General features: G+C 37.4%; 1 pseudogene; it reads right to left on the reverse strand.

Annotated features, from left to right (window-relative positions):
* Positions 1-4,761: 4,761 nt before the first annotated feature.
* On the reverse strand, positions 4,762-5,251 carry LOC115940302 (peptidyl-prolyl cis-trans isomerase A pseudogene; annotated as a pseudogene).
* Between the last annotated feature and the right edge of the window lie 7,624 nt (positions 5,252-12,875).

Genomic DNA, 12,875 nt, shown 5'->3' on the forward strand with positions numbered 1-12,875 from the left:
AGGCCCATTAAGTATGATATTGTGTCCCTCTTCATCCCTTACTACAGTCTTTGGTTGAAAATCTAATTTGTCTGATGAGGATTGCTACTCCAGCTTTTCTCTGAAGTCCATTAGCCTGGTAAATATTTCTCTGTCCCCTTACTTTCAGTCTGGAGGTGTCTTTAGGTATAAAATGAGTCTCTTGTAGACAGCATATAGATAGGTGTTGCTTTTTTTATCCAGTCTGATACCTTGTGTCTTTTGATTGGAGCATTTAGCCCTTTTACATTCACAGTAACTATTGAAAGATATGAATTTAGTGCCATTTTATTACCTGTAAAGTCCTTGCCTCTGTTTCTTTCTGGTCTATGTTACTCTTGGGCTCTCTCTTCACTTACAGGATCCCCCTTAATATTTCCTGCAGAGCTGACTTTGTGGTCAAATATTCTTTCAGTTTCTGTCTGTCCTGGAAGCTCTTCATCTCTCCTTCCATTCTGAATGACAGTCTTGCCAGATAAAGTATTGTTGACTGCATGTTCTTCTCATTTAGTACCCTGAATATATCCTGCCAGCCCTTTCTGGCCTGACAGGTCTCTGGGGATAGGTCTGCTGCTAATTTAATGTTCCTACACCTGTATGTAAGGGACCTCTTGTCTCAAGCTCCTTTAAGGATATTCTCTTTATCTCTGAAATTTGCAAGCTTCACTATTATATGTCAGGGTGTTGATCTATTTTTATTGATTTTGGGAGGGGTCTTCTCTACCTATTGGACATGAATGCCTGTTTCCTTCCCAGATTATGGAAGCTCTCAGCTATGATTTGCTCAAATATACCTTATGGACCTCTCTCTTTCTTCACCCTTAGGCACCCCAATAATTCTGATGTTGGTACATTTTATGGCATCACTGATTCCTTGAAGCCTCTCCTCATGGTCTGTTAGTTGTTTTTCTCTCTTTTCCTCAGCTTCTCTCCTTTCCATCAACTTGTGTTCTATGTCACTCTCTTCTGCCTCATTTACCCTAGTTGTTAGAGCATGCAATTTAGACTGCATCTCAGTTAGAGCATTTTTTAATTTTGACCTGATTAGGTCTCATTTCTGCACTAAAAGATTCTCTAGTGTCTTTTATGCTTTTCTCATGCCCAGCTAGTAACTTTATAATTGTTATCCTGAATTCCATCTCTGACATTTTACTTATATTCATATTGATTAGATCTGTGTCAGAGTTTTACCTCTGGTTCTTTATTTTCTTGTAAATTCCTCCTTCTATTAATTTTGCCCAGAGAAGAATTTCAACCATGACCCAAGCAAAATACACACTAGTGGAAACTGAAGAGGTCAGAAACCAAAAAAAGAAAAGAAAAGTTAAAGGAAAAAAGAAAGAAAAAGAAAAAGAGAAAAAAAGGGGGGCAAGAGAGAACATAATCTCACAGGGAGGTCAAAACAGGGTAATCCACTTGGTCATGAGTGTATTTTGGTCTGTGTATTAGAAGACACTAAATCCAAAAATTGTAAGGAAAACAAATATATATATATATATACAAAAATAAAATTGAGTAGAGTGAAAGGAAGCCAAAAATGAAGAATATATCTGTAGAATGTAAATGTAAAAAAGTGAAAAAAAAAAAACTTAAAAACAAAGAGTTGATAAAATAAGAAACTAGTTGAAAAGTGAAAAAAAAATAAAGAAATGGAAAATTTTAACCTGAAAGATAAAGGATCTGTGCGAATAAACTTCGAATGCTATATAATATTTTACCCTAGTGCTGCAGTTTTACAGTTTTGTGTGGTCCATAAACTTCCTGTGCACCCGTTCTTCCAGTTGGTCTTCTGGAGGAGGGGCCTGCTAAGCTACTTCTCACGTGTCTTTGCCTGGGTGGAGTTGCACCACCACTTGCCAGGGAGCCAGGCTCATTGTAAGCCGGTCCTCTGTGTGGCTTTTGTTCCCTAAAGGCTTTCTGCACCTCTTTAGAGGATCAAAATTAAAATGGCCAGGCCCCAATCTCCAGCCCCAGAATTGAAAGATCATGGTCCCCTCTTTTCAGTAAACCCTCAGGGATAAACGTTTTTCACTTTTATGTGTGCCAAGCTCTGCAGCCTTCTGGGTGCGTGCCCTCACTGATCCTCCTGGGGGAAGGCAGATGGTCCCACCTACTGAACTCTGTAGGGCTCTGGCTCAGAGAGTGGTCACTGGATCCTGCATGCACATGCTCCACCCCTTCCAGGGAGACGGTGGAGGGTTGATGCATTCCTGTTTTTTGCAGGGCTCTGGCACTGATTGCTGTCCCCAGGTAGTGCACCACACTGGCTCTGCCCCTTCCAGAGGAAGGCAGAGGGGCCTCACGTTCCTTTCTTTTATATTCAGAGAGCCGTCACCCTATCAAGCCTTGGCTCATGGTTTATGGTGAACCAAGCTGAGATCCCCCTCCTGGGCTCACTGACTGAACCAGTTTCCCTCTTCCAATGCTTGGGAATTCTACCGGCTCAGGCACACCCATTTTTCTGTGACTCAGAGAATCCTGAGACCACACTGTCCCACCTAGAATTCTGTCCTTTTTCACCACCTGAGCACCTTTCAGGCAGGGATGTTTCTCACTGGAGCATATTTCTAAGGGTTCTGATTTTGCCCTCCTGGGCTATATCTCTTTCCACTAGCCAGATTACTGAGGCTCCTTCTCCCCACCACTTATCTTTTGATATATCCCCTTGGATTCTCTTCTCCTCACCTCCTACCTTGCAGAAAGTGGTTGCTTTTCTACTTGTGGATATTCTTTTCTTACATCTCAGGTTGAAATCATGGGTGTTCAGAATGATTCAATAGTTATCTAGCTAAATTCAAGAGACCAGATGAAATGAGGTCCCTTACTCTTCCACCATCTTGCCTCCCAGCTTGCCTTTTATTCTTAATGAAATATGTCCCTAGGATTCTTATGAATTAAAATATAAAAATAGTGGCTTATTTTTATAAAAACAGGACAGAAATGACTATTGAATAGATGACTGATTTTATGATATATACTCATGTGATACTTTACAATTAACTTTTATTGACTCAAAATAGCTTTGTGTATAAGGATACGCACTGATTTTGCTATTAAGGAGAGAAAGGAAAATTAAGGGATAATTTTGCTACCTGCTTCAGGGTGCCTTATTCAGTGAATGTTGAAATTGGTAACTCCTGAAATATTTAAGAATTTCTAGCAGTAAGTCAGTTGCCTTTGTTATGTTTCTTTTTAAAGTTGTATAATTACATGGATAAATATTTCAGTTTCCAGAGAATTGATATGGAAAACTGTGTATATTATGGAGTCACAAACCACATGACTATGTGAAGGTATGTTAGGGTTGTTGTGATTTAATTTTGAACTCTACCCTTATAAAAGGACCTATTTTGTTGGTGAGGAATTGGTATATCTTTAGAGCCCATGGGCATTAGGTCATGTTCCTGGGGCACACTCCTCAGGGGTTTTTCAGGTGAGATTTCAGGCCAAGAACACAGGGTGATTCTTGTCTAGAGGCAAAGAAAAATATTCTCTTATTGGACAAACTTGTGTTTTAACTTAAACCTTATATCAAGACAAGTCCACAAGGGGGTCACTCTAATGACTCAGATTCCCTATTAATTAATAGTTAACAATGACTGCAAGTTATGTAGCATTATAACATTTAGTAGATTACCATTTCTTTTGTTGTTGTTGAACAACTTTGACATGTAACATTGTGTAAGTTTAAGGTATATAACATGTTACTTTGATACATTTATATATTGTAATATATAAAATATATATTTTATATTTATTATATATTAGTTATATATAATTGTCATTATAGTGACATTTATCACATTGCATAATCATAGTACAGTATTATTGTCTATATTCATTATACTGTCCAAAGATCTCTATGGCTTATTTACTACTTATTACAAGTTTGTACCCTTAGATAACATCAATCCCCCCTTCCCAACTCTTGGTAACCACCATTTTACTCTCTGGTTTTTTGTTTGTTTGTTTGGTTGGTTGGTTGGTTTTTTGGTTTGGCTTTTTTAGATTTCACATATAAGTCATATTATACAGTATTTGTCTTTCTTGATTTATCATGCTTGACATAATGTGCTCAGGGTCCATCCATGTTGTTGCAAATGGTAGGATACCCTCCTTTCTCATGGCTGAATAATATTCCTCTATGTATATGTATCACATCGTTTTTATTCATTCATTCATTGATGGGCATTTGGGTTATTTCCATATCTTGGCTATTGTGAATAGTGCTGCAGTAAACATAGGAATGAATATATCATGTCAAAATCCTGTTTTCATTTCTTTGGGTATATATCAGGAAGTGGAATTGCTGGATCATATGGTAGATCTATTTTTAATTTTTTGAGGAGATTCCATATTGCTTTCCATAGTGATTGAACACATTTACATTCCCACCAACAATGTATAAATGTTCTTTTATTAACCACATCCTCGCTTGTACCTGTTGTCCCTTCTATTCTTGATAATAGCTATTCTAACAGGTATGAGGTGATATCTCATCATGGTTTTGATTTTTTTGTTGTTGTTGATTGTTTTGTTGTTTAGTTTTAATTTCATAATCATAAATTTAACTCTGCAATCCAGCTAGACTTGGACAGGAATAAATAAAATATGGAATCCAAAGGACTGCAGTGAAAGCACAAAGATTATAGGATATTTCAAGCAGATGGGGGTGAAGGAGGGCTCACCTGAGCTCCGGAAGGAATGGTCTGGTAGTTAAGGTAAAACACCAAGTCAAATTTATTATATTTGTCCACAGTGAGCAATGGTGATCTTGCTAGTCTTGCCATTTGTGGTCTCAATGCACTCCATGGCTTCCACAATATTCATGCCTTCTTTCACCTTGCCAAGATCACATGCTTCCCATCCAACCACTCAGTCTTGGCAGTGCAGATGAAAAACTGGAAACCATTTGTATTGGGTCCAGCATTTGCCATGGACAAGATGCCAGGACTCATTTGCTTCAGGATCAAATTCTCATCATAAAATTTCTCCCCACATATGGACTTACTGCCAGTGCCATTAGGGTGTGTGAAGTCACACCCTGGCACATAAATCCTGAAATAACTCTGTGAAAGCAGGAACGTTTATAACCAAATCCTTTCTCCCCAGTGGTCAGAGCATGAATGTTTTCTGCTGTCTTTGGAACTTTGTCTGCAAATAGCTCAAAGGAGATGCAGCCCAAAGGCTCACCACCCAGGGGAGTGTCAAACAACAAGGTGGGGTTGTCCATGGCTGGGTGGTGCAGACAGTTCCAGGGTGGTGGGTGACTGCAAGGTCTCACTGTAGTTTTGATTTGCATTTCCCTGATGATTAGTGATATTGAACAACTTTTCATGTACCTGTTGGTCATTTTTATGTCCTTCTTGGAAAAATGTCTACTTAGTTCTTCTGCCCATTTTTTAAATTGGATTGTTTGTTTTTTGTTAGGTTGTATGAGTTCTTTATATGGATTGCAAAAATTTATCCCATTCTGAAGGTTGTCTTATTGTTTTATTTTTAATTGTTTCTTTTGTTGTGCAGAAGCTTTTGACTTTTACATAGTCCCATTTTTTTGATTTTACAATTTATTGGTATGGAAGAATTCATGTGATTTTTTTACTTAAGGCTTTGTTAACCAAGAATTAAAAAAAAAAGGCAAAACAAAGAATTTGCAAAAATGTACATAAATTATGCAAAATTTGACTAACATAGATTTGAATCAATAGTCAATTGTATATGAATACATGACCAATTTCAAATTTTTAATTTTTTAAAATTTTTTATTTAAATTCAATTTAGTTAGCATATGCTGTATTATTAGTTTCATGGATAGAAGTTAGTGGTTCATCAGTTGCATATAACACACAGTGATGATTACACTGAGTGTCCTCCTTAATGCCCATCACCCAATTACCCCATTCCCTGACCTACCTCCCCTCCAGCAACCTTCAGTTTATTCCCTATAGTTAAGAGTCTCTTATGGTTTTCTTCCCTCTGTTTTTATCTTATTTTATTTTTCTTTCACTTATGTTCATCTGTTTTGTTTCTTAAATTCCACATATGAATGAAATCATATGGTATTTTTCTTTCTCTTACTGATTTATTTCACTTAGCATAATACCCTCTAGTTCCATCCACATCATTCCAAATGGCAAGATTTCATTCTTTTTATGACTGAATAATATTCCATTGTATATATATATACCACATCTTCTTTATCTATTCATCTGTGGATGGACATCTAGGCTCTTTCCATAGTTTGGCTATTGTGAACATTGCTGCTATAAATATTTTGGGTGCATGTGTTTGTTTGAATCACTACATTTGTACCCTTTGGATAAATACCTAGTAGTATAATTGCTGGGTTGTAGGGAAGTTCTATTTTTAACTTTTTGAGTAACCTCCATACTGTTTTCCAGACTTGCTGCTCCAGTTTGCATTCCCATCAACAGTGTAAGAGGGTTCCCCTTTCTCTGCATCCTCTCAAAAGTTGTCATGTTCTTGAGTTGTTCATTTTAGCCTTTCTGACCAGTGTGAGATGATATCTCATCATGGTTTTGATTTGTATTTCCTTGATGCTGAGTGATGGGCAATTTTTTCATGTGTCTATTAGCCATTTGTATGTCTTTTTTTGAGAAATGTCTGTTCATGTCTTCTGCCCATTTCTTGACTGCATTTTTTTGTTGTTGTTTTTTGGGTGTTGAGGGTAATAAGTTCATTATAGGTTTGGATACTAGCCCTTTATCAGAAAAGACATTTGCAAATATCTTCTCCCATTCTGTAGGTTGCTTTTTAGTTTTGTTGAACACTTCCTTTGCTGTAAAGAAGGTTTTTATCCTGAGGAAGTCCCAATGGCTCATTTTTGCTTTTGTTTCCCTTGTCTTTTGAGATGTGTCTAGCAAGAAATTACTGCAGCTGAGGTCAAAGAAGTTGTTACCTGTGTTCTCCTCTAAGATTTTGATGGATTACTGTCTCACTTTTAGGTCTTTCCTCCATTTTGAGTTTTATTTTGTGTATGATGTAAGAAAGTGGTCCAGTTTCATTCTTCTGCATGTGGCTGTCTAATTTTTCCAACACCATTTGTTGAAGAGAGTATCTTTTTTTCCACTGGGTATTCTCTTGTTTTGTGTAAGATTAGTTGACCATATAGTTGTGGTTCCATTTCTGGGTTTTCTATTCTGCTATTCCAATACATGAAAATGGAATGTTTTCCCATCTTTTTGTGTCTTCCTCAATTTCTTTCATAAGTGTTCTATAGTTTTCAGAGTACAGATCCTTTACCTCTTTGGTTAGGTTTATTCCTAGGTATCTTATGTTTTTTAGTGCAATTGTAAATGGGATCAATTCCTTGATTTCTCTTTCTTCTGCTTCATTGTTAGTGTATAGAAATTCAACTGACTTCTGTGCATTGATTTTATATCCTGTGACTCTGCTGAATTTCTGTATCACTTCTGGCAATTAGTTGGTGGAGTCTTTTGAGTTTTCTACATAGAATATCATGTCATCTGTGAAGAGTGAAAGTTTGTATTCTTCTTTGCCGATTTGGATGCCTTTAATCTCTTTTTGTTGTCTAATTGCTGAGGCTAGGACTTCCAGCATTATGTGGAACAACAGTGGTAAGTGTGGACATCCCTGTGGAGTTCCAGACCTTAGGGGAAAAGCTCTCAGTTTTTCCCCATTAAGGATGATATTTGCTGTGGGACTTTTGTATATGACTTTTATCATATTGAGGTATGTTCTCTCTATCCCTACACAGTAGAGGGTTTTTATCAAGAAAGGATGCTGTATTTTGTCAAATGCTTTTTTTTTTAAAAGATTTTATTTTATTTATTTGACAGAGAGAGACAGCTAGAGAGTTAACACAAGCAGGGGGAGTGGGAGAGGGAGAAGCAGGCTCCAGGCCGAGCAGAGCGCCCGATGCGGGGCTCGATCCCAGGACCCTGGGATCATGACCTGAGCCGAAGGCAGACGCTTAACAACTGAGCCACCCAGGTGCCCCTCAAATGCTTTTTTCTGCATCTATTGAGAGGACCATATGGTTCTTGACCTTTCTTTTATTAATATGGTATATCATATTGATTTGCTGATGTTGAACCACTCTTGCAGCCCAGGAATAAATCTTACTTGGTTGTGGTAAATAATCCTTTTAATGTACTATTGTCTCCTATTAGCTAGTATTTTGGAGAGAATTTTTGCTTCCATATTCATCAGGGATTTGGGGGTGTAATTCTCCTTTTCAGTGGGGTGTTTGGTTTTGAGATCAAGGTGACGCTGGCCTGATAGAAGGAGTTTGGAAGTTTTTCTTCCATTTCTATTTTTGGAACATTTTCAGAAAAATAGGTACTAGTTCTTCTTTAAATGTTTGGTAGAATTCCACTGAGAAGCCATCCAACCCTGGACTCTTGTTCGTTGGGAGATTTTTTTATTACTGATTCAATTTCTTTGATGGTTCTGGATTGGTCAGGCTTTCTATTTCTTCCTGTTTCAGTTTTGGTAGTTTATATGTTTCTAGGAATTTATCCATAATTTGTTGGCATAAAATTGCTCATAATATTCTCTTCTAATTGTTTGTATTTCTGATGTGTTGGTTGTGATCTCTCCTCTTTCATTCATGATTTTATTTGTTTGGGGCCTTTCTCTTTTCTTTTTGTTAAGTCTGGCTAAGGGTTTATTGAGCTTATTAATTCATTCAAAGAATCAGCTTCTAGTTTCATTGATCTGTTCTGCTTTTCTGATTCCTGTATCATTGATCTCTGCTCTAATCTTTATTATTTCTCTTCTTCTGCTGGATTTAGGCTTTATTTACTGCTCTTTTTCCAGCTTTTTTAGATGTAAGGTTAGGTTGTACATTTGAGACTTTTCTTGTTACTTGAGGAAGGCCTGTATTACTATACACTTCCCTCTTAAGACCACTTTTGCTTCATCCCAAAGGTTTTGAACTGTCATGTTTTCATTTTGATTTGCTTCCATGTATTTTTTTAATTCTTCTTTAATTTCCTGGTTGATCCATTCATTCTTTAGTAGGATGTTCTGTAACTTCCATGTATTTGTGGTGTTTCCATTTTTTTTTTCTTGTGGTTGACTCAACTTTCATAATGTTATGGTCTGAAAATGTACAAGGTATGATCTCAATATTTTTGTACTTGCTGAAGGATGATTTGTGACCCAGTATTGTGATCTATTCTGGAGAATGTTCTAGGTGCACTTGAAAAGAATGTATATTTTGCTGCTTTAGGATGAAATGCTCTGAATATATCTATGAAGTCCATCTGGTCCAATGTGTCATTCAAAGCCATTGTTTCCTTGTTGATCTTCTGCTTTGATATTCCGTCTATTGTTGTGAATGGGGAGTTAAAGTCTCCTACTATTTTTTATTATTATTATCTATGAGTTTCTTTAAGTTTGTTATGAATTAATTTATATATTTGGCTGTCCCATGTTGGGGGCATAAATATTTAGAATTCTTAGATCTTTTTGTTTATTATGATATAATGCCATTCTTCATTTCTTATTACAGTCTTTGGTTTAAAATCTTGTTTGTTTGATATGAGGATGGCTACTCCAGGTTTCTTTTGATGTCCATTAGCCTGATGAATGATTCTCCACCCCCTCACTTTCAATCTGGAGATGTCTTTGGGTCTAAAATAAGTCTCTTGCAGACAGCATATTGATGGGTCTTGTTTTTTATCCATTCTGTAACCCTATGTTTTTTGATTGAGTCACTTGGTCCATTTACATTCAGAGTAATTTCTGTAACCCTATGTTTTTTGATTGAGTCACTTGGTCCATTTACATTCAGAGTAATTATTGAAAGATATGAACTTAGTGCCATTTATGACCTGTAAATTCACTCTTCCTGTAGATTGTTTCTCTTCCTTTCTTGTCTTTATTACTTTTGGCCTCTCTCTCCGCTCAAAGGATCCCCTTTAATATTTCTTGCAGGGCTGGTCTAGTGTTCACAAATTCCTTTAATTTTTGTTTGTCATGGTTAGTCTTTATTTCTCTTACTATTCTAAATGACAACCTTGCTGGATAAAATATTCTTGGCTACATGTTTTTCCCATTTAGCACATTGAATATATCACACCAGTCCTTTCTGGCCTGCCAGGTTTCCATAGACAGTTCTGCTGTCAGCCTTATGTGTCTACCCTTGTAGGTTAAGGACATTTTCTCCCAAACTGCTTTCAGGATTTTCTCTTTATCTTTGTAATTTTCAAGCTCCACTATAATATGTCAAGTTGTTGACCTATTTTTGTTGAATTTGAGGGGGGTTCTCTGTGCCTCCTGGACTTGAATGCCTGTTTCCTTCCCCAGATTCAAAGTGTTCTCAGCCTTTTGCTGGACCCCTCCCAGGAAAGTGGTTGCATGACCATGCAATGGTTGGAAGTTTATGGCAACATAGAGTGGAAAGCCAGCACCTAGACTCCCTATTTTTAGCTGGCTTCCCCACTCTTATGCCTGGGGACTCTGCCACCCTCAGGCACCATCCATTCTTCTTGTGACCCCAGGGATCCTGAGACCATGCTTTCACATCTGGGATCCTGTCCTGCTTCACCACCTGAGCTCCTTTAAGCCAGACACATCCCCCCATTGTAGCAGACTTCTAAAAGTTCCAATTTTGCACTCTTCTTCTTATAATACTTTACAGTAGCCTCCTTAAGCACCTTCCCTCCCCTCTGCTGTATCCTCAGTTATATCCCACTGGATTTAAGCCTCTGCACCTCCTACTTTCCAAACGATGTTTGCTTTTCTACCTGTAGACTTGCAGCATTTCTTACCTCTGATCTATGATTAATTTCTCAGGTGTTCAGAATGAATTGAATACTATCTAGTCGTATTTGAGGGACCAGAGAAATTTAGGGTCTTCCTACTCCTCTGCCATCTTAACTTCTCTCCCACCAGTATCAATTTTTTAGTAAATAAATCTTCTTATGCTAGAAGAACTCTAATAGAAATCTTTGGAAATTCACTAAAGCTATGTTAAGTCTGTTTCAGAAATAACCCAAAAGTTTTTTGTTCCTTTGTTTGTTTTTGTAAGGAACATGTTATCTCAGGTTCTAAGCAGGAATTATGAAACATTAGAACATGCTTGAAATCAAGAAAACCAGAAAGTATTTTTTCCATAATACTTTTTTTTTTTTACATTTTTGTTTTCCATGATACATTTCCTTAGAAAAAAAGAAACTGGACTTGGGAGTAGATATAATAAGAATGGTCTTTGAGAGGGTGCTGACCTCAAATAAATAATCCACCCTTAGGCTATCCCTAGAGCCTACCACTCTTAAGGCATTAGCTATTTAAAAGCAATTATTTTATTGGGGAGGTCATGCCTTGATTTGCTACCATTAACTTTTTAGTTAAATTGATAAGAACATCAAATAATGTAGGAACTTGGATAAGGAAAAGGAGAGAAGGAGAAGCAAATACTGGTAATGGGGAAGTAAGAGGGGTCCAAGCTGGCTCCTTCAGGTTTTCTTAGTGTTAACTAAACATATGCCTCAATTATTTATTGCATCTATGATGGAGTGCTTTGTGGCCTCCTTAGGTATGGGGAATCTCCGAGGATCTATCATCTCCATGTCACTCACAGTATTGGAGTTAAAAACAAAAGTATCCTTCTGTCAAAATTTGTATACAAATAGCTTCAATTCACAGAAGTGTTAAGTTTAGCAGCCTTTGCTAAACTTTAATTACATACAGCTCTGCTCAGGAAAAGACAAACATTTATTTATTTATTTATTTATTTATTTGCATTTGGTGGTGGGAGAGATGCTGATTTCCTAGGGACTAGAGAGAGCACAGCAAACACAAATTTTTGCTTCTTAAAAAATGCTAGCAGAGAAAGAGAAATACCGTATAATTTTACTCATATGTGGAATTTAAAAAACAAAACAGATGAACATAGGGGAAGGGAAGGAAAATAAGATAAAAACTGAGAGGGAGACAAACCATAAGAGAGTCTTTTTTTTTTTTAAAGATTTTGTTTATTTATTTTACAGAGAGAGAGACACAGCGAGAGAGGGAACACAAGCAGGGGGAGTGGGAGAGGGAGAAGCAGGCTTCCCGCGGAGCAGGAAGCCCGATGTGGGGCTTGATCCCAGGACCTTGGGATCATGACCTGAGCTGAAGGCAGTCGCTTAACGACTGAGCCACCCAGGTGCCCCAGGAGACTCTTAACTATAGGGAACAACCTGAGGGTTGCTATAGGGGAAGTAGGTAGGGGGATGGGGTAATTGGGTATAGGCATTAAAGAAGGTACTTGTCATAGTGAGCACTGAGTGTTATATGCAAGTGATGGATCACTAAGTTCTACCCCTGAAATGAATACTACACTATATGTTAACTAATTTGAATTTAAATAAAATTTTGAAAGAAAAAAAATGCTAGCAGGTCACCAATAAAAAGCAGCATACAAAACAAAAACAAAACAAAATGACCATCCCTTAAAAAAATGTGGTATGTGCATTTCTTGCTAGAATTCAATACCCCATTTCTTAAACTGCACTATGCTAAAATCCTTTGAGCAGAAAAGGATGTTATTCTGTTAGTGAAATTTAATGCAATGTATTATGTTGTTTGGGAGACAGCAGAGAATTGAATAAAAACACTCTTAGATCATTATGACTGGCTGTGCAAATCCTGAAACACTGACAGAATGACAGTCTCAAAAAGAAAATAGAAGGAAAGGGTTGTGGGTCAAAGTTTTAATGGAATAAAGGCTGAGTGTCATGCTATAGTTTCTTTTGTTTAATTTTAGTTCAAAAGGAGGGCGCCTGGGTGGCTCAGTCGTTAAGCGTCTGCCTTCGGCTCAGGTCATGATCCCAGGGTCCTGGGATCGAGCCCCGCATCGGGCTCCCTGCTCCGCGGGAAGCCTG

This window comes from Leptonychotes weddellii, chromosome X, assembly GCF_054177405.1.
Source record: "Leptonychotes weddellii isolate Sample4059 chromosome X, ASM5417740v2, whole genome shotgun sequence".
Taxonomy (NCBI): Eukaryota; Metazoa; Chordata; class Mammalia; order Carnivora; family Phocidae; genus Leptonychotes; species Leptonychotes weddellii.